Consider the following 21,502-nt stretch of genomic DNA (forward strand, 5'->3'; position numbering starts at 1 on the left):
AGCAGGAGAATTTGCCGGACACACAGCTGGGGATCAGCTGACGTTACTGAACCCCAATAACATTGGAGCAAGCGTTGACTGTGCAGACGGCACTTCTGAGCAGCAACTAGCGGTATTGGAGCCCAGGGTAAATACTAAAAACGGAGGAGCCAGAGGTGTATTTGGAGGAGGTTTTAAATCCGTAGTACAGTGGATGTGGACAAAGCAGGAGAATTTGCCGGACACACAGCTGGGGATCAGCTGACGTTACTGAACCCCAATAACACTGGAGCAAGCGTTGACTGTGCAGACGGCCCTTCTGAGCAGCAACTAGCTGTATTGGAGCCCAGGGTAAATACTAAAAATGGAGGAGCCAGAGGTGTATTTGGAGGAGGTTTTAAATCCGTAGTACAGTGGATGTGGACAAAGCAGGAGAATTTGCCGGACACACAGCTGGGGATCAGCTGACGTTACTGAACACCAATAACACCGCAGCAAGTGTTGACTGTGCAGACGGCACTTCTGAGCGCCAACTGGCGGTGTTGGAGCCCAGGGATAAGAATGAAAACAGAGAGGAGCCAGAGGTGTAATTGGAGCAAGTTTTAAATAAGTAGCACAGTGAATATGGACAGAGCAGGAGAAATTGCCGTCCGCACAGCAGGGGAACAGCTGACGTTACTGAACCCCAATAACACCGCAGCAAGTGTTGACTGTGCAGACGGCACTTCCGAGCGCCAACTGGCGGTGCTGGAGCCCAGGGATAAGAATGAAAACAGAGGAGCCAGAGGTGTAATTGGAGCAACTTTAAAATGTGTAGTACAGTGGATGTGGACAAAGCAGGAGAAATTGCCGTCCGCACAGCAGGGGAACAGCTGACGTTACCGAACCCCAATAACACGGCAGAAAGTGTTGACTGTGCAGACAGCACTTCCGAGCGCCAACTGGCGGTGCTGGAGCCCAGGGATAAGAATAAAAACAGAGAGGAGCCAGAGGTGTAATTGGAGCAAGTTTTAAATAAGTAGCACAGTGAATATGGACAGAGCAGGAGAAATTGCCGTGAACACAGCAGGGGAACAGCTGACGCTACTGAACCCCAATAACACCGCAGCAAGTGCTGACTGTGCAGACGGCACTTCAGAGCGCCAACTGGCGGTGTTGTAGCCCAGGGATAAGAATGAAAACAGAGAGGAGCCAGAGGTGTAATTGGAGCAAGTTTTAAATAAGTAGCACAGTGAATATGGACAGAGCAGGAGAAATTGCCGTGAACACAGCAGGGGAACAGCTTACGTTACTGAACCCCAATAACACCGCAGCAAGTGTTGACTGTGCAGACGGCACTTCTGAGCGCCAACTGGCGGTGTTGGAGCCCAGGGATAAGAATGAAAACAGAGGAGCCAGAGGTGTAATTGGAGCAACTTTAAAATGTGTAGTACAGTGGATGTGGACAAAGCAGGATAAATTGCCGTCCGCACAGCAGGGGAACAGCTGACGTTACCGAACCCCAATAACACGGCAGCAAGTGTTGACTGTGCATACGGCACTTCCGAGCGCCAACTGGCGGTGCTGGAGCCCAGGGATAAGAATGAAAACAGAAGAGCCAGAGGTGTAAATGGAGCAACTTTAAAATGTGTAGTACAGTGGATGTGGACAAAGCAGGAGAAATTGCCGTCCGCACAGCAGGGGAACAGCTGACGTTACCGAACCCCAATAACACGGCAGCAAGTGTTGACTGTGCAGACAGCACTTCCGAGCGCCAACTGGCGGTGCTGGAGCCCAGGGATAAGAATAAAAACAGAGAGGAGCCAGAGGTGTAATTGGAGCAAGTTTTAAATAAGTAGCACAGTGAATATGGACAGAGCAGGAGAAATTGCCATGAACACAGCAGGGGAACAGCTGACGTTACTGAACCCCAATAACACCGCAGCAAGTGTTGACTGTGCAGACGGCACTTCCGAGCGCCAACTGGCGGTGTTGGAGCCCAGGGATAAGAATGAAAACAGAGAGGAGCCAGAGGTGTAATTGGAGCAAGTTTTAAGTAAGTAGCACAGTGAATATGGACAGAGCAGGAGAAATTGCCGTGAACACAGCAGGGGAACAGCTGACGTTACTGAACCCCAATAACACCGCAGCAAGTGTTGACTGTGCAGACGGCACTTCTGAGCGCCAACTGGCGGTGTTGGAGCCCAGGGATAAGAATGAAAGCAGAGGAACCAGAGGTGTAATTGGGGCAACTTTAAAATGTGTAGTACAGTGGATGTGGACAAAGCAGGAGAAATTGCCGTCCGCACAGCAGGGGAACAGCTGACGTTACCGAACCCCAATAACACGGCAGCAAGTGTTGACTGTGCAGACGGCACTTCCGAGCGCCAACTGGCGGTGCTGGAGCCCAGGGATAAGAATGAAAACAGAGGAGCCAGAGGTGTAATTGGAGCAACTTTAAAATGTGTAGTACAGTGGATGTGGACAAAGCAGGAGAAATTGCCGTCCGCACAGCAGGGGAACAGCTGACGTTACCGAACCCCAATAACACGGCAGCAAGTGTTGACTGTGCAGACAGCACTTCCAAGCGCCAACTGGCGGTGCTGGAGCCCAGGGATAAGAATAAAAACAGAGAGGAGCCAGAGGTGTAATTGGAGCAAGTTTTAAATAAGTAGCACAGTGAATATGGACAGAGCAGGAGAAATTGCCGTGAACACAGCAGGGGAACAGCTGACGTTACTGAACCCCAATAACACCGCAGCAAGTGTTGACTGTGCAGACGGCACTTCCGAGCGCCAACTGGCGGTGTTGGAGCTCAGGGATTACAGTTCAGGTGGCAGAAACATGAACAGAACAGGAGACCTGGATACTGTTGCCAACCAATTATTTATTCTGGAAGAGGACTGGCAAATTCATGAGAGATCCAGGCCTTGTTCATTTTGAGAAAAGTAAGCCGGTCAACGTTATTGGAGGATAGTCGCATGCGACGGTCTGTTAGTACACCACCTGCGGCACTAAAGACGCTTTCCGATAATACACTAGCAGCAGTGCAAGCTAGCACCTCCAATGCATACTGACTAAGCTCTGGCCATGTATCCAGCTTACAGACCCAAAACTTGAAGGGAGAAGAGCCGTCTGGGAGTACACTAAGAGGGCAAGACATGTAGTCTGTCACCATCTGACGGAAACGTTGCCTCCTGCTGACTGGAGCCGTCTGTGATGGTGTAGACATTTGTGGCGGCGGGGACACAAAACTTTGCCACATTTCGGCCATAGTGGTCTTGCCTTGTGCTGAGGTGCTGCTTCTGCTCCCTCTTTGTGCAGAGCTTCCTCCACTGCCTCGACGCACTGAGCTGCTTTGTAAAGCACTAGCAGCACTGCTCTCGGTTGGAATGGAGAACATGATGGAATGCACCAGTGCGTCTTGGTACTCCCGCATTTTACGCTCCCGGTTCAACGGTGTTATGAGGCTTTGTAAGTTGTCCCAGTAGCGAGGATCTAGGAGGGTGGACACCCAATAATCAGCCGTGTTGAGAATGTGGGCGATGCGGCGGTCGTTTCTCAGGCACTGCAGCATGAAATCAACCATGTGCTGCAGACTGCCAACTGGCCAAGAAACGCTGTCCCCTGCTTGAGGCGTGATCTCTGCCTGCTCTGCATCACCCCACCCTCGCTCTAGATACTGACTACTAGAGCATTGTGTACCTCCCTCCTCTGGACAGATGTCTTCCTCATTCATTGACTCCTCCTCATCCTCCTCACAAAGTGTCCCCTGCCTAGGCCTTTGTGAGGAACCACGTTGCGCAGACTGTAGAGAAGCAGATGGCATTTGTGACTCCTCATCCTCCACCTCTTCCAAAACCTCGTCCCTTAGTGCTTGCAGTGTTTTTTCAAGCAGGCAGATAAGGGGGATAGTTATGCTGACTAGTGCATCATCTGCACTCGCATCCGCGTGGAATAATCGAAGGCAAGCAAAACGTGGCAAATGTCCGTCATAGAGGCACACTCAGTGGTGGTGAAGTGTGAACGGTGCGCACTGCGACTTGTTTGCGCCTGCTGCAGCTGCTACTCCATTACTGCTGCCTGCTGCTCACACAACCTCTCCAACATATGTAACGTTGAATTCCACCTGGTGGGTAGGTCAAATATGATGCGATGTTCCGGAAGACGTAATCGGCGCTGCAGAGCTGCAATGCGTGATCTTGCATTGCTGGAACGCCGCAAGTGAGCGCACTCTATGCGGACCTTGCGAAGCAGTGCATCAAGATCCGGATAGTCCCTCAAAAAACTCTGCACGACCAAGTTGAGCACATGTGCCAGACATGGGATGTGAGTGAGGTTGCCTAGGCCCAGAGCTGCCACCAGATTTCGGCCATTGTCACACACTACCATGCCTGGCTGGAGATTCGTTGGCACAAACCACACGTCGCTCTGCTGCTTGATGGCATTCCAGAGCTCCTGCGCTGTGTGGCTTCGATTCCCCAAAGAAATTAATTTTAATACGGCCTGTTGACGTTTGGCCACGGCTGTGCTCATATCGGTCATCATAACAGGTAACCGTTCACGGGTCGATGTGGAGGTAGACCGTGACGGCTCCTGCAGCACTGATTCGGAGGAACTGGAGTATGAGGAGGAGTCAATGTGTACAGACTGGATTCCTGCAATCCTTGGAGTTGGCAGAACACGTACAGCGCCACTCTCAAGATTTGTACCCGGCTCCACAACATTTACCCAATGGGCAGTGAGGGAAAGGTATCGTCCCTGTCCATGCTTACTGGTCCACGCATCAGTGGTCAGGTGGACCTTGCTACTGACGGCGTTTTGTAGCGCATGTTTAATTTTTCCCTCCACATGATGTTGCAGGGCAGGGACGGCTTGCCTGCTGAAATAAAAGCGGCTGGGCACGTTGTATTGTGGGACTGCCAATGCCATAAAGTTACGGAATGTGTCAGTCTCCACCAGCCTGAATGATAGCATTTCAAGGGCCAGTAGTTTAGCAATGCCAGCATTCAGAGCCTGTGCTCGGGGGTGGTTTGCCGAGTATGGGCGCCTTTTCTCCCATGCCTGTGCTAACGATGGCTGTAGACTGGCCTGGGAGTGTGAGGATGACTGGGAAAGTGGTGCTGTGGGTGGAATTACACTGTGTCTCTGTACAACAGTGCCAGAGATTCTTCCATGGCGATCCTGTGAGGAAGCCGAACCAGCTGTGTGTGAGCTGAAGGAAGAGGCTACAACACGAGCTGAAGAGGTGGTAGGTGGCGCTGTAGGTTGGCCTAGGTCTTCAGTGTGTTTCTGTAACTCCACCACGTGATTGGTCAGCACATGTTTCCACATATTTGTGGTATTGAGGTTGCTGACACTTTTCCCTCTTTTCACCTTCTGATTACACAGCTTGCATTTGACAAAGCAAATGTCATCTGCAACTGTGTCAAAAAAGGACCAGGCACTGCAAGTCTTGGGAGCGCCCGCTTTGGATTTTGGAAGAGCCATGCTCCTAATGGGTGCCGAAGTGGAGGCTACAGGCAACCAAGTCTGCCCCCTCCCTCTCCCTCCTTTTTGGGCCGTTCGGGGAATCTCTTCCTCAGAGCTGCTCCCACCACCTTCCTGTCCCTCACGCCATGATGGGTCAAGGACCTCATCATCTACACCACCCTCTTCAAACAACTGCTTCTCCTGGGTAGTCTCGACAGCACAGTACGCACCAGAAAGTGGCACCTGAGTCTCATCATCAGATGAGTACTGAGGTGTGCTGCTGACCATAGGCACTGGCCCACCCGCCTCTTCAGATTCAGAGAGACAAAACGGTTGCGCATCACTGCATACTACCTCTTCTTCAAATTCTTGAATTCTGCTTGGCTGGCCCCCTCTTTCCAAGCCAAGAGATTCAGAGAACAGAAGTAGAGATGGCTCCTATCCAGGGCTCTCTGACTGCCTGGGCAATTTGGCAGGTGGTGAAGAGACATATGGGTGCTCTTCAGTGCTCAGGACCTGAGAGGATCTGGAACTAATTGAAGTCGATGCGTTAGCTGCCATCCATCCGACAACGGCTTCAATTTGGTTCTCGCGCAGCAGTGGGGTACGGCTAGCTCCTACAAAGCTGCGCATAAGGGACTGTTCCCTGGTAAAACTGGGGGATGCTGAGTCACTGGTGCCCGCAGCAGGCACAGAATCCCCATGTCCTCTCCCTGCAGGCACAGAATCCTCACGTCCTCTCCCTGCAGAAACTCCACGCCCACGCCCACGACCACATGCCTTACTCCCTGCCTTCTTCATCTTGGTAGACTGATAAAGATAGGCAGAAAAGTACTAAGGGCTTAGTGTGCTTATTCCTGAACAGCTGCTAACAGGTATAAGAAACACTAATTTTATAAAGTGTGGACTAGACTTTAATATGAGCTAATGTGGCCTACACAACTGTAAAGTGGAGTGTTTGGTGAACTTTATTTAGGTTTTTTTTTGTCACAAAAAGACACTGGATGTGCCTAAAGATGTAATAACGATAGTATCACAAACTTTTTGTAGCTATTACAATGTAGGAAGGTAACCTACAATGCAATAGATGAGGCTGCAAAAAATAGGCTAATACTAATCTGGCTGGGGCTGCAGGGCCCAATGCTGCAGAAAGGCTCCTCTATCTACTCCTATATAGTGTGTTTGGAATCAATTTAGCTGAATACGGATGGAACCACCACACTAATAGGAGATATCAGGAAAAATTATGAATTGGCAATAAAGGACAATGTATGAGGCTGTGACACACACTGAGTGCACTACAACCAGACAGGGTTGAAGCACACACTACAGGGTGAGCTGCACTCACACACCAGACCTTGCAGACAGCGGTGAACAGTACATATGTAGAGCACTGTGCACTAGCGCTGCAAGACCAAAAAAATTTCTCTATCTACTCCTATATAGTGTGTTTGGAACCAATTTAGCTGAATACGGATGGAACCACCAAACTAATAGGAGATATCAGGAAAAATTATGAATTGGCAAAAAAGGACAATGTATGAGGCAGTGACACACACTGAGTGCACTACAACCAGACGTGGTTGAAGCACACACTACAGGGTGAGCTGCACTCACACACCAGACTTTGCAGACAGCAGTGAACAGTACAGATGCAGAGCACTGTGCACTAGTGCTGCAAGATGGAAAAAAATTTCTCTATCTACTCCTATATAGTGTGTTTGGAACCAATTTAGCTGAATACAGATGGAACCACCACACTAATAGGAGATATCAGGAAAAATTATGAATTGGCAAAAAAGGACAATGTATGAGGCAGTGACACACACTGAGTGCACTACAACCAGACTTGGCTGAAGCACACACTACAGGGTGAGCTGCACTCACACACACAGACCTTGCAGACAGCGGTGAACAGCACAGGGAACTGTGCACTAGCGCTGCAAGGCACAGTGATTTAGAAAGTAGCTTGGGTAAAGCAGTATAGAGCAAATAGGTAGCTAAAACTGTCCCTCAGAACAACAGCGTCCTATCCCTAACTGAATTCACAGCAGAGTGAGCTCAAAATGGCGCGGCGGCTTTTATAGTGCATCATGACATCATTTCAGCAGCCAATCACAGCCATGCCATTAGTTAAGATGCCTACATGCCTAACAGGATGTGCCCACACTTCTTAGGATCCTCATTGGCTGAATAAAATGAAAATGGCTCATTGCATTATGGGAACTTCCGATTCCGGTATACGATATTGCAAAAGTATCGGAATTAAGTATCGAAATTCCGATACCGCGAATATCTGCCGATACCCGATATTTCAGTATCGGAATGCTCAACACTACTCATCTCACTGGAGAGGCGTTGGCGTGGCTTAACCCTCTGTGGGACAGAGGGGATCCTCTGGTATCTGACCTCCAGGCTTTCCTTGCAGCTTCCCGGAAGGTGTTCAATGAGCCTGGATGAAAATCTTCGACTGCCTCCTCTCTTCTCCGACTCCACCAAGGGAGTCTCTCCATTGGCCAGTATGCTGTGCGTTTCCGCACCCTCGCATCAAAACTTGCCTGGAACAATGAGGCTCTGGTGTCACCTTTTGGGAGGGCCTTTCCGGAGGGATTAAGGATGAGCTAGCCGGTCGTGACATACCTCCCTCTCCAGATGACCTGGTGTCATTAGCTGCACTGATCGACATCCGTTTTCAGGAGCGGTCAAAGGAGGCAACCCGTGAGAGAAGATCCCTGCGCCTCGCACCAACCTTCCAAAAGCCAGTCTCACAAACAACATTCCTCCCGGGTTTCTTCTCCAGAGGCTATGCAAATAGATTAAGTTAAGATGGTCATGTCTCGCCAGGAGGTCCACCACGCCGAGGGGGGTATCTTCTACTGTGGCAGTATAGAGCAACTTGTAGCATCGGCGTCTCTGCCCTCTGCCAGGCAGAGACGCCGTCCCTCTCACGGCCGCGCTCCCTGCCCGGCGTCCTCCAGCGCTCCTCTTCCTGCTTCTGCTGCCGGCGTGCACAGATTCCCGGGCACTGTGCTTAGTGCGCGTGCGCTCTCCCTTCCTCTTGAAGGGGCCGCGCGTGCCGCCCTAAGGAGTCCCCGGCCAATTGCTGGAGGTCCTCCCATACATAAGGCACCTCTTCCAAAATGGAGGTGCCCGAGCAATAGTTGATGCACAGTGTACTTACCTCAGCTTCAGCCCTCAGGTCCCGCTGCTAGCCTGACTACTAGTCCTGCCCGCCAGCCTGACTATCAGTCCAGTCCGCCAGCCTGACTACTCTCCAGCCCGACAGTCTGTCTTCTGTTCAGCCGCCAGTCTGTCTATGGGCTTCGCCCGCCTTCTTACCTGGGGGCACCTGCCTGTTACCTGTCAGCCTACCTGGAGGATCTCGCCTGTCACTTACCATGACCACCTGTCTGCCTACCCGGAGGCTCCCGCCTGTCACTTGCCGTGATCACCTGTCTGCCTACATGGAGGCTCCTGCCTGTCACTTGCCGTGACCACCTGTCTGCCTACCCAGAGGCTCCCGCCTGTCACTTGCCGTGACCACCTGTCTGCCTACCCGGAGGCTCCTGCCCGTCACTTGCTGTCACCACCTGACAGCCTACCTCAAGACTTTCGCCTGTCACCTGCTGTCTCTGCCAGTTCATCTACCCGGACCTCTCGTCAGTCTGCGTGCTGTGCCCATCTGCAGTATCGGTCAGTCTCAGCCATCTGACCAGTGGGAGTCACCTGCTCCCTTACAAGGTCGTCCCCAGAGTGGCACCTGGTCCCTCTGCTCGGTCCCTCCCTGGTCACGGAGTCTTTAGCCGCCGTACGACCAGGGTCGGTCCGAGTTGATACTTAGTTACGCCCCTCTGGGTCCCTCCTTGCACCGCAGCACAGAGGTTCCACGACCCGGATCCATAACACATCTTATCAGCTCCTGTCCTGTGAGACCAGGAAACTCCAGTGTCTTGGACCGCTTGGAGAGATCGTCCTAGGCAAAAGTTCTTCCTCTCCGCCCTTCACTCTGTTTGTGTCTGTTACCAGTGATAACACCCTCTTCTTCGAGTCTGCCTTTCTGGATTCCGGTGCAGCTGGGAACCTCATTCAACAGGCTGAAATGGAGCGATATCAGATTCCTACCATATGTCTGGCTGATTCTTTAGCGGTTTTCTCCGTGGATGGAAAGCTTCTCTCTGAGACCATCTTGTTTGTCTCTGAGCCTGTAACTCTTCAGGTGGGAATGCTACATTCGCAGATCTCCTTCTACGTGCAGTCCGGTCTCTCTCATCCCCTCTTGCTTGGCCTACCTTGGTTACAAAGACACGAGCCCATCCTGAATTGGAACTCGGGTGAGGTGCTCCGCTGGGGTCAGGAATGTCATAAGTCCTGTCTGGTTCCTGTTTGTCCTGCTCGACCTCTGTCTACTCCAGCTAACCTACCTGGCCTGCCAGCACCCTACTATTCATATGCAGACATCTTTGATAAAAAGGAGGCAGAGACACTACCACCTCATAGGCCGTATGATTGCCCCTTTGACCTAATACCTGGTGCTTCACCTCCTCGCGGGCGAATCTACCCCTTGTCGCTGGCCGAGACCCGTGCTATATCTGAGTACATAGTAGAGAATCTTGCTAGGGGATTTATCCAGAAATCCACCTGTCCGGCAGGAGCAGGATTCTTCTTTTTCAAAAAGAAAGACGGCTCTCTTTGTCCATGTATCGACTATAGGGGCATAAACCAGATAACCATCAAAAATAAGTACCCCCTGCCTCTCATCTCGGAACTGTTTGACTGCCTAAAAGGTGTGAAGATCTTAACTAAGCTCGATCTTCGTGGGGCGTACAATCTGGTCTGGATTCGTCAGGGAGACGAGTGGAAGATGGCATTCAACACTCGGGATGGTCACTACGAGTACAGCGTGATTCCCTTCATTCTCTGAAATGCTTCAGCCCTCTTCCAGGAGTTAGTGAACGACATCTTCCGAGATCTCCTGTATTCCTGCATAGTGGTGTATCTGGACGATATCTTGGTGTTCTCTCCTTATCTGCCCTCTCATCGGAGGGATGTTCGTCAGGTACTGCTTAGGCTCCGGAAGAATCGCTTGTAAGCTAAGTGCGAGAAATGCGTCTTTGAGCAGACCTCCCTACCATTTTTGGGGTATATCATCTCTGAGACTGGACTGCAGATGGATCCCGAGAAGGTGTCTGCCATCTTAAAATGGCCCCGACCTGAGGGGTTGAAGGCTATTCAGTGGTTTCTGGGATTCGCTAACTATTACCGCCTCTTCATTCCTCATTTCTCCTCCCGGACTGCTCCCATCTCTGCTCTCACCCGTAAAGGGGCAAATCCCAGGGAATGGACTTCCGAGGCGGAAAGTGCCTTTGTCTCTCTTAAGCAAGCCTTCTCCTCCGCTCCAGTGCTACATCGTCCAGACTGCAATAAACAATTCTTCTTGGAGGTTGATGCCTCTTCCTCCGAGGCCGGAGCAGTGCTCACCCAGAAATCCTCGTCCAGGCGAATGGTGTCCTGCGGCTCCTTCTCCAAACTCTTTTCTCCGTCCGAGCGCAATTACTCCATAGTAGATTGAGAACAGCTGGCCATCAAATTAGCGCTGGAGGAGTGGCGCTACCTGCTTGAATTGGCCCTGCATTCGGTGGTCATCTACACTGACAGTAAAAACCTCGCTTACTTGCAGACCGCCCAAAGACTAAATCCGCATCAGGCCAGATAGTCTCTGTTCTTTGCTCGTTTCAGCTTTACTCTCCATTACCGCCCGGCAGACAAGAATAATAAAGCTGACGCCCTATCTTGCTCTTTCCTGTCTACCGACCAAGAGACCAAGAGAAGGAGCCTCTACACATCATCTATCCCTCCAGAATAATGTCTGTTGCTCCGTTTGACCTGTCTCATCTTCCTCCTGGTAAGACCTTTGTGGCAGCTCAGGATCAGAAGAGGGTCTTGCTCTGGGGTCATTCGTCCAACCTGGCTGGTCATGCCGGCCAAAGGAAGATACTTCTGCTTATTGCCCAACATTATTGGTGGCTCACCCTGCGCAAGGATGTTGCGGAGTTTGTCTCGGCTTGTTCCTCCTGTGGCCGTAACAAGATTCCTAGGCACCTTCGAGCTGGTCATCTTCTTCCTCTTTCCGTGCCTTCTGCTCCTTGGCAACACATTGCTATGGACTTCATCACTGATCTTCCGGTATCTGCCGGTTCTACTGTTATATGGGTGGTCGCTGACCGCTTCTCCAAGATGGCTCACTTCATTCCTATGCCTGGTCTTCCGTCATGACCTGTGCTGGCTAAGGACTTCATCTGTCACATTTTTCGTCTCCATGGCTTACCCCTCCATATTGTCTCGGATAGAGGAGATCAGTTCACTTCTCGCTTCTGGAGAGCCATGTACAAGTTGCTGGATGTCACTTTGGACTTTTCTTCGGCCTATCATCCTCAATCCAATGGTCAGGTGGAACTTCTTAATCAGATCCTCACCAGTTTTTTTCGGCACTTTGTCAACGCTCACCATAGCGATTGGGTAGAACTTTTGCCTTGGGCCGAGTTTTCTTATAACAACCATGTGAGCGAGTCCTCTGCTAAGTCTCTGTTTTTTGTGGTTTATGGTCAACACCCCCGAATTCTGTTACCCATCTCTTCTTCAGTGGACAATCCTGCAGCAGAGTCTCTCATCAGTGACTTTTCGGTGATTTGGGAAGAAACTAGATCTGCGCTTCTACAGTCCTCCGAGTGGATGAAGAGACACGCTGATAAGAGATGTCTGGATCTGCCTCTTTTCCATCCGGGGGACAAGGTGTGGCATTCCTCGAAGTATGCTCACCTCAAGATGCCTTCTTACAAGTTGGGTCCTCGATTCATTGGTCTGATCAAGATTCTGAGTCAAATTAATCCGGTAGCGTACAAGTTGAAACTTCCTGCTTCATTACGGATTCCCAACTCCATTCATGTATGACTCCTCAAGCCTGTTGTCCTCAATCCTTTCTCTGATGATCCGGGTACTGCTCCAGTTCAAGTCATCGCTGAGAACGTTTTTGAGGTAGAGAAATTTCTGGTTACTAAGAGGGTAAGAGGAAAAACCTTTCTTCTTGTGGATTGGAAGGGATTTGGTCCTGAGGAGAGGTCATGGGAGCCCAGGGAGAACATACATGCTCCTCTTCTTCTTGAAAAGTTTTTGCGGGCTTGAAGATTAGGGGGTGTAAAGGGGGGTACATAGCGTCAGCATCTCTGCCTCCTGCCAGACAGAGATGCCGATCTACTCACCGCCGCAGTTCCGGTCCGGGGTGCTTGCACTGCTCGTGGATCCCCTGCCTCTGTTCTTAGGGCATGCGCGCACTCTCTTCCTCTTAAAGGGGAAGCACACCATCCTAAAAGTCCCCAGTCAATGGCTGGAGGGCTGCCCGTACTTTAGGCACCTCCTCCATAATGGAGGTGCCTGTGCAAAGTTGTTGTTTGTGTGTTAACACTCTCTCCAGCCCTCAGGTTCCCGTGCACGCCAGCCTGTCTATCAGCCATGCCAGTAGGCCTGTCTATCAGCCGTGCCCGCCTGCTTGTCTATCAGCCATGCCTGCCTGCCTTTCTATCAGCCGTGCCCGCCTGCCTGTCTATCAGCTGTGCCCACCTGCCTGTTTATCAGCTGTGCCCACCTGCCAGTCTGAAGGCCGTGCTCATCAGCTGTGCCTGTCGGCTTTGGCCATCAGTCCCATGGGAGTCACCTGCTCTCACACGAGGCCGGTCCCAGAGTGGCACCTGGTTCACCTTCCCGGTCCCTCCTTGGCTCACGGAGTTGACTAAGCGGGTAGGCACTTATTTACGCCCCTCTGGTCCCTCCTTGTATCGTAGCACAGACATTGCAGAGGGGGATCGCAGAGGATTCATTTTGTGAGGTAAAATATTGTTTAAAGACAGGCAGGGAAATGTTTTATCTCACAAAATGAATTTCTCTGCGATCCCCTGCTGTAATGTCTATATTGTCTTTTGCTTTCTCCCCTGCCCAGGAGCTGTGGTATGTTCTGTACACAGTCAGACACAGACAATTATTAAAATCAACTTTAGTTCATGTGAAAACCCCTTTAAGACATCCCCAAATGGCAGATCTTGTGGTGTGTTTCCAAGAATCAGTTGTCTAAGAAAGGACAAATAGTGAACTGGCAACAGGGTCATGTGTGCTCAATGTTCATTATGTGTATGTGGAGGAAAGACTAGCCAATCTAGCCCAATTCAACCTACAATTACTGAAAAAGGCAATATTAGCTATAGTAGAAAAATGTACAGAAAGCATATCAGCTTTTTGTGTGAGACTGCCTGACAACTAACCAAACCAGAGTGCCTATTTTGATCACTGTACCATTTAATTAAAACACAATTATTTGCTTTTGTACAAGCAGCAAAGTTGCAGAGATTTCCTCTGGAAATGTACTTTTTACAACACATTGAAATTTGTTGCTTGTTTGTTATATAAAAAATATGCTTTACATTTCGGTGACTCGCTGTTTTCTGTGCCAAAATTGGTCTCCCACTTTAATAATAACTTACGTAACTTAAAATTTACCTTTGAACAAGAACATCCATCTTTTACGGATGTGGAATATTGATGAGAATTTTGTTAAGTATACTATATACTAATAAGCAGTTTTTTACGAAAACTTAATTTAGCATGCCCAGAGCTGCCATTCCAAAGATTTCAACAGGAGAATTTATTTAGGCTAGGCACTGCAAATGAGAATTATATAAAGCACCATGTTCGCGTAGTGACCATATTACTCTACACGGGTTGTATTTGAGTTGTTAACCTGTCAATATGATTTGTTTTCTTGGAAATATTTGACAACTTCAGTGATATAAAAAGTACAGTCATGGCCAAAAGTTTTGAGAATGACACCAAAATTATATTTTCACATGATCTGCTGGCCTCTGGTTTTTATTAGTGTTTGTCTGATGTTTATATCACATACAGAAATATTATATTGACAGTTAGAATGAGTTAATGCAGCAAGTCAATATTAGCAGTGTTGCCCCTTCTTCTTCAAGACCTCTGTAATTCTCCCTGGCATGCTCTCAATCAACTTTTGGACCAAATCCTGACTGATAGCAGTCCATTCTTGCATAATCAATGCTTGCATTTTGCCAGAATTTGTTGGTTTTTGTTTGTCCACCCGTCTCTTGATGATTGACCACAAGTTCTCAATGTAATTAAGATCTGGGGAGTTTCCAGGCCATGGACCCAAAATCTCTATGTTTTGTTCCATGAGCCATTTAGTTATCACCTTTGCTTTATGGCAAGGTGCTCCATCATGCTGGAAATGGCATTGTTGGGCGCCAAACTGCTCTTGGACGGTTGGGAGAAGTTGCTCTTGGAGGACAATCTGGTACCATTCTTTATTCATGGCTGTTTTTTTAGGCAAGACTGTGAGTGAGCCAATTCCCTTGGCTGAGAAGCAACCCCACACATGAATGGTTTCAGGATGCTTTACAGTTGGCATGAGACAAGACTTGTGGTAGCGCTCACCTCTTCTTCTCCGAATAAGCTGTTTTCCAGATGTCCCAAACAATCGAAAAGGGGATTCATCAGAGAAAATGACTTTGCCCCAGTCCTCAGCAGTCCACTCCCTGTACCTTTTGCAGAATATCAGTCGGTCCCTGATGTTTTTTCTGGAGAGAAGTGGCTTCTTTTCTGCCCTCCTTGAAACCAGCCCTTGCTCAAAGAGTCTCCGCCTCACAGTGCGTGCCGAAGCACTCACACCAGCCTGCTGCCATTCCTGAGCAAGCGCGGAACTGCTGGTAGTCCGATCCCGCAGCTGAAACAGTTTTAAGATACGGTCCGGGCGCTTGCTGGTCTTTCTTGGGCGCCCTGGAGCCTTTTTGACAACAATGGAAGCTCTCTCCTTGAAGTTCTTGATGATATGATAGATTGTTGACTGAGGTGCAATCTTTGTAGCTGCGATACTCTTCCCTGTTAGGCCATTTTTGTGCAGTGCAATGATGGCTGCACGTGTTTCTTTAGAGATAACCATGGTTAACTGAAGAGAAACAATGATACCAAGAACCAGCCTCCTTTTAAAGTGTCCAGTGATGTCATTCTTACTTAATCATGACTGATTGATCGCCAGCCCTGTCCTCATCAACACCCACACCTGTGTTAATGGATCAATCACTAAAACGATGTTAGCTGCTCCTTTTAAGGCAGGACTGCAATGATGTTGAAATGTGTTTTGGGGGTTAAAGTTCATTTTCTGGGCAAATATTGACTTTGCAAGTACAGTAATTGCTGTTAAGCTGATCACTCTTTGACATTCAGGAGTATATGCAAATTGCCATTACAAAAAATGAAGCGGTAAACTTTGGAAAAATTACTATTTGTCTCATTCTCAATACTTTTGGCCATGACTGTAATTGTAACGGGTCTGGGAGGTGGAAGCTCTGAGCAACTATACAAAGGGGCAGTCCTTGTAAGGAAGCGGGTGGCTACCAGGGAAGGCGGGCAGGTAGTCACGGCAAGTGACAGGGACAGTCTCTGGGTAGAAGGGCAGGAAGTCACGGCAAGTGACGGGGACAGTCTCTTGACAGGCGGGTGGTCACGGCAAGTGACAGCAGGGTAAGAGTCTCTAGACGGCCAGGTGGTCACGGCAAGTGACAGCAGGGTAAGAGTCTCTAGACAGGCAGGTGGTCACGGCAAGTGACAGCAGGGTTGGAGTCTCTAGACAGGGTTAGCAGGCAGGTAGCAGGTGAGGGCTCTCAGGTGAGCGGGCAAGAGTCTCTGGACAGGCAGGTGGTCACGGCAAGTGACGGCAGAGCCTCCAGGTAGGCTAGAAGGCAGGTAGCAGGTGAGCGCTCCCAGGTGAGCGGGCAAGAGTCTCTGGACAAGCAGGTGGTCGCAGCAAGTGACGGCAGAGCCTCCAGGTAGGCTAGCAGGCAGGTAGCAGGTGAGCGCTCCCAGGTGAGCGGGCAAGAGTCTCTGGACAGGCAGGTGGTCACAGCAAGTGACGGCAGAGCCTCCAGGTAGGCTAGCAGGCAGGTATCTGGCAGGTACTTCCTGGTCCGCAGGCGGAATGATCCATAGACAGACTGGCAGGTGCTGGTAGGCAGACTTTCGGACCACAGGATAGCAAACAGGTAAGCAGATATCAGACAGGTATCAGGCAGGTTTCAAGCAGGAATCTGGCAGGTGACTGGCAGGTAACTGGTAACGGGACCTGAGAGCTGAAGCAGAGTTGAAAGGCTTTGCAACAACATTGCTCGGGCACCTCCATTTTGGAGGAGGTGCCTTATATATGGTGAAGTCCTCCGGCCATTGGCCGGGGACTCCTTAGTACGGCGCGCGCGGCCCCTTTAAGAGAGGGGGAGCACGCGCGTGCACGCCCTAAGCACAGAGGCCGGGAAGCAGCGCGCGCTGCCAGCAGAGCGGGAGGAAGCCGCCGGGCACGGAGCGGAGAGGTGAGGGGAACGGCGTCCCTGCCTAGCAGGAGGCAGGGACGCCGATGCTACAGTACCCCCCCTTTAGGCCCCCCCCTTTTTAGGCCGGAGAGAAATTTATCAAGGATGAGAGGGGCATCGATGTTCTCCCGGGGCTCCCATGTTCTCCCCTCAGGACCAAACCCCTTCCAATCCACCAGAAAAAAGGATTTTCCTCTTACCCATTTGGTGGCCAGAATGTTCTCTACCTCAAACTCGTTTTCAGCGGAAACCGGAGCAGGAGGCGTACCTGTTGACTTGGAAAAAGAGTTAAGTACCACGGGTTTGAGTAGAGATACATGGAAGGAGTTAGGAATCCGCAAATTGGCCGGGAGTTTCAATTTATAGGCCACTGGATTGATTTGTTTGATAACTTCCAGTGGGCCGATGAACCGAGGCCCTAACTTGTAGGAAGGAATCTTGAGCCGGACATATTTGGACGAGAGCCAGACCTTATCTCCAGGACTGAATTGTGGAGGATCCAGACGTCTTTTGTCAGCCTGTTTTTTCATCCGCTTGGATGACTAAAGAAGTGCGGATCTGGTACTTTCCCAAATGGAGGAAAATTTGTTAACGAGAGATTCCGTAGCCGGATTGTCCACCGAAGCGGAGACGGGAAACAGGATCCGAGGATGCTGACCGAAGACTACAAAAAACCTGGATTTGGAGGAAGATTCGCTCTCGTGATTATTGTAAGAAAATTCGGCCCACGGTAAAAGATCCACCCAGTCGGAATGGTGAGCATTAACAAAGTGCCGGAGGTAACTGGTTAAAATTTGTTTGATCCGTTCAACTTGGCCATTGGACTGTGGGTGATAAGCAGAAGAAAAGTCCAAGGTGACCCCCAGCAGTTTACACATGGCTCGCCAGAAACGAGAGGTGAACTGAACCCCTCGGTCGGATACGATGTGGAGAGGAAGACCATGAAGATGGAAGACATGATGAATAAAGTCTTTAGCTAACTCTGATGCAGACAGGAGACCCGGCAGGGGAATAAAGTGAGCCATTTTGGAAAAGCCGTCTGCGACCACCCATATGACCGTACAGCCGGCAGAGGCAGGGAGGTCCGTAATAAAGTCCATAGCTATATGCTGCCACGGGGCAGCAGGTACAGGAAGAGGAAGGAGACGGCCGGCTGGCAGATGTCTCGGAACCTTGTTGCGGGCGCAGGACACAAAGGCTGAAACAAAATCTATTACGTCCTTGTGCAGGATAAGCCACCAGTAATGCCGGGAAATAAGCTGGAGCGTCTTTTTCTGACAAGCGTGGCCAGCTAGCTTGGACGAGTGTCCCCAGTGTAGAACCTTCACACGATCCGGAACAGATACGAACGTCTTACCGGGTGGAAGATGATTTAGATTCACGGGAGCCACCTGCATTACTTTGGCGGGGTCGATGATGTGTTTAGGCTCCTCCTCAAGATCAGAGACCAAAAAGGATCGGGATAAAGCATCAGCTTTGATGTTTTTGTCAGCCGGGCGAAAATGAAGAATAAAATTAAAGCGGGCGAAGAACAAGGACCACCGGGCTTGGCGCGGGTTAAGTCTCTGGGCACTCTGGAGGTAAGCCAAGTTCTTGTGGTCCGTGTAAATTATTACCGGGTGAAGAGCCCCCTCGAGCAGGTAACGCTACTCCTCCAGTGCCAGCTTAATGGCCAACAATTCTCGGTCTCCTATAGAATAATTGCGCTCAGAAGAGGAGAAGAGTTTGGAGAAGAAGCCGCAGGTTACCATTCCTCCGGAAGATGACTTTTGGGTGAGTACCGCTCCGGCTCCGGAGGAGGAGGCGTCTACTTCTAGGAAGCATTGTTTGTTGCCGTCTGGATGATGCAGCACAGGGGCGGAGGAAAAAGCTCGTTACAAGGAAAGGAAGGCCTCCTCTGCTTCGGGCGGCCATTCTCTGGGATTAGCGCCCTTACGGGTGAGCGCCGAGATAGGGGCAGTCCGGGAAGAGAAGTGCGGAATGAAGAGGCGGTAGTAGTTGGCGAAGCCCAGGAACCGCTGAATAGCCTTCAACCCCTCTGGTCGGGGCCACTTCTGGATGGCAGACAGTTTCTCAGGGTCCATTTGTAGGCCGGTCTGAGAGATTATGTAGCCCAGAAACGGAAGCAAGGTCTGCTCAAAAAGGCACTTCTCATATTTAGTGTAGAGGTGGTTCTGCCTGAGCCTGAGCAGGACCTGACGAACGTCCCTCCGGTGAGTGAGAAGATCCGGAGAGAAGACCAAGATGTCGTCCAGGTATACCTGGAGTAGAGAAGGTTCCGGAAGATGTCATTGACCAGCTCTTGAAAGATGGCGAGAGCGTTACAGAGACCGAAGGTCATTACAAGGTATTCATAGTGGCCGTCCCGGGTGTTGAATGCCGTCTTCCATTCATCCGCCTGACGGATACGGACCAGATTATGCGCCCCACGGAGGTCCAGCTTGATGAAGATTCTAGCCCCCCTCAGACGGTCAAATAATTCAGGAATGAGCGGAAGGGGGTATTTATTCTTCACTGTGATCTGGTTAAGGCCTCTATAGTCTATACAGGGACGGAGTGAGCCGTCCTTCTTTTTGACGAAGAAGAAGCCTGCTCCTGCCGGGGAGGTAGATTTCCGGATAAATCCCCTGGCCAGATTCTCCTCAATATATTCAGACATGAACTGGGTCTCAGCAGCGGACAAAGGGTAAACACGCCCACGGGGAGGAGTAGACGGGGCATCAGGTCAATTGGGCAGTCGTATGGTCTATGAGGGGGTAATGTCTCTGCCTCTCTTTTATTAAAGACGTCCGCAAAAGACCAATAGGGAACCGGTAGGCCGGGTAGATTGGCTGGGGTAGGAGAAGGACGAGCAGGATGAATGGGAACTAAACAAGTCTTATGGCAGTCCTGTCCCCAGCGAAGAACTTCTCCGGTCTGCCAATCAAGCACGGGTGCGTGTTTCTGGAGCCAAGGTAGGCCTAGCAAGAGGGCGTGAGAGAGTCAAGGCAGAACATGAAAGAAGATGCTCTCAGAGTGCAGCATTCCCACCTGCAAAGTTAGGGATTCGGTTATGAGTTGGATGGGATGAGGTAAGAGGCCCCCATCCACGGCGGTGACAGATAAGGGTACAGCCAGAGGTTTGGTGAGAATGCGGTATTTCTCTACCAGGGACTGAGAAATGAGATTTCCGGCAGCTCCAGAGTCAAGTTGAGCCAGTTCAAAATAATGGTTCTCCCCGCAGATGATAGAGACCGACAGCATTAGAGATGGAGAGGGTTTATTTCTGTCTAGGGCGACCTCTCTGAGCGACCTTAGACACAGGCGTTTCCCGACCTCTCTGGGCAGGAACGAATCCGGTGCTCCTTACTGCCACAGTAGAAGCAGCTCCCCTCGGCACGGCGTAATTCTTGACGGGTCTTGACCATCTTGGTCTGGTCGACCTGCATAGGCTCGGGTGAGTGCGCCCCGGGGAGTAACGGAGGAAGTGACGGGTCTCTGGAAGGTAGGGGCAAGGCGTGGAAACCTCCTCTCACGGGTGGCCTCTTTGGTGCGCTCCTGGAACTGGATGTCAATTCGGGTGGCAAGTGTAATTAAGTCGTCGAGAGTGGTAGCAATGTCCCGACCGGCGAGTTCATCTTTAATACGGCCAGACAGACCCTCCCAGAAGACGGACACTAGGGCGTCGTTATCCCAGGCAAGCTCCGAAGCAAGGGTACGGAACCGTATGGCATATTGGCCCATGGTGAGACCTCCTTGGCGGAGGCGTAGCAGAGATGAGGCGGATGAGGTCCTCCGTCCTGGTTCGTCGAAGACCTTCCGGAAAGCCGAGAGAAAGCCTGGCAGATTGGACACCAGGGGGTCTCCTCTCTCCCATAGAGGATTTAGCCAAGCCAGCGCCTGAGGCGAGGACCGGGAAGAGTTGCCATGGAATTGATGGGCAGCGGCGCTGCCGGGGTGGGAGTCGTGCGACTGGAAGCAGGTCCCGAAGAGATAGTCAGTGTGTCCAGGCGGGAGTTAACACCACACAGGTGGCTCAGGATGGACTCCTGTTGGGACCTCTGACGGGAAAGTTCATGACATAGGTCCGAGAGCGAGGGAGCCTGGGTGCCACCGGGTTCCATGGCCCGAGCAAACTGTAACGGGTCTGGGAGGTGGAACCTCTGAGCAACTATACAAAGGGGCAGTCCTTGTAAGGCAGCGGGTGGCTCCCAGGGAAGGTGGGCAGGTAGTCACGGCAAGTGACAGGGACAGTCTCTGGGTAGAAGGGCAGGAAGTCACGGCAAGTGACGGGGACAGTCTCTTGACAGGCGGGTTGTCACGGCAAGTGACAGCAGGGTAAGAGTCTCTAGACGGGCAGGTGGTCACGGCAAGTGACAGCAGGGTAAGAGTCTCTAGACGGGCAGGTGGTCACGGCAAGTGACAGCAGGGTAGGAGTCTCTAGATGGGGCTAGCAGGCAGGTAGCAGGTGAGCGCTCCCAGGTGAGCGGGCAAGAGTCTCTGGACAAGCAGGTGGTCACAGCAAGTGACGGCAGAGCCTCCAGGTAGGCTAGCAGGCAGGTAGCAGGTGAGCGCTCCCAGGTGAGCGGGCAAGAGTCTCTGGACAGGCAGGTAGTCACAGCAAGTGACGGCTAAGCCTCCAGGTAGGCTAGCAGGCAGGTAGCAGG

This window comes from Phyllobates terribilis, unplaced genomic scaffold (assembly GCF_046119375.1).
Source record: "Phyllobates terribilis strain yellow unplaced genomic scaffold, ASM4611937v1 Scaffold_4__5_contigs__length_816908805, whole genome shotgun sequence".
NCBI classification, from domain to species: domain Eukaryota; kingdom Metazoa; phylum Chordata; class Amphibia; order Anura; family Dendrobatidae; genus Phyllobates; species Phyllobates terribilis.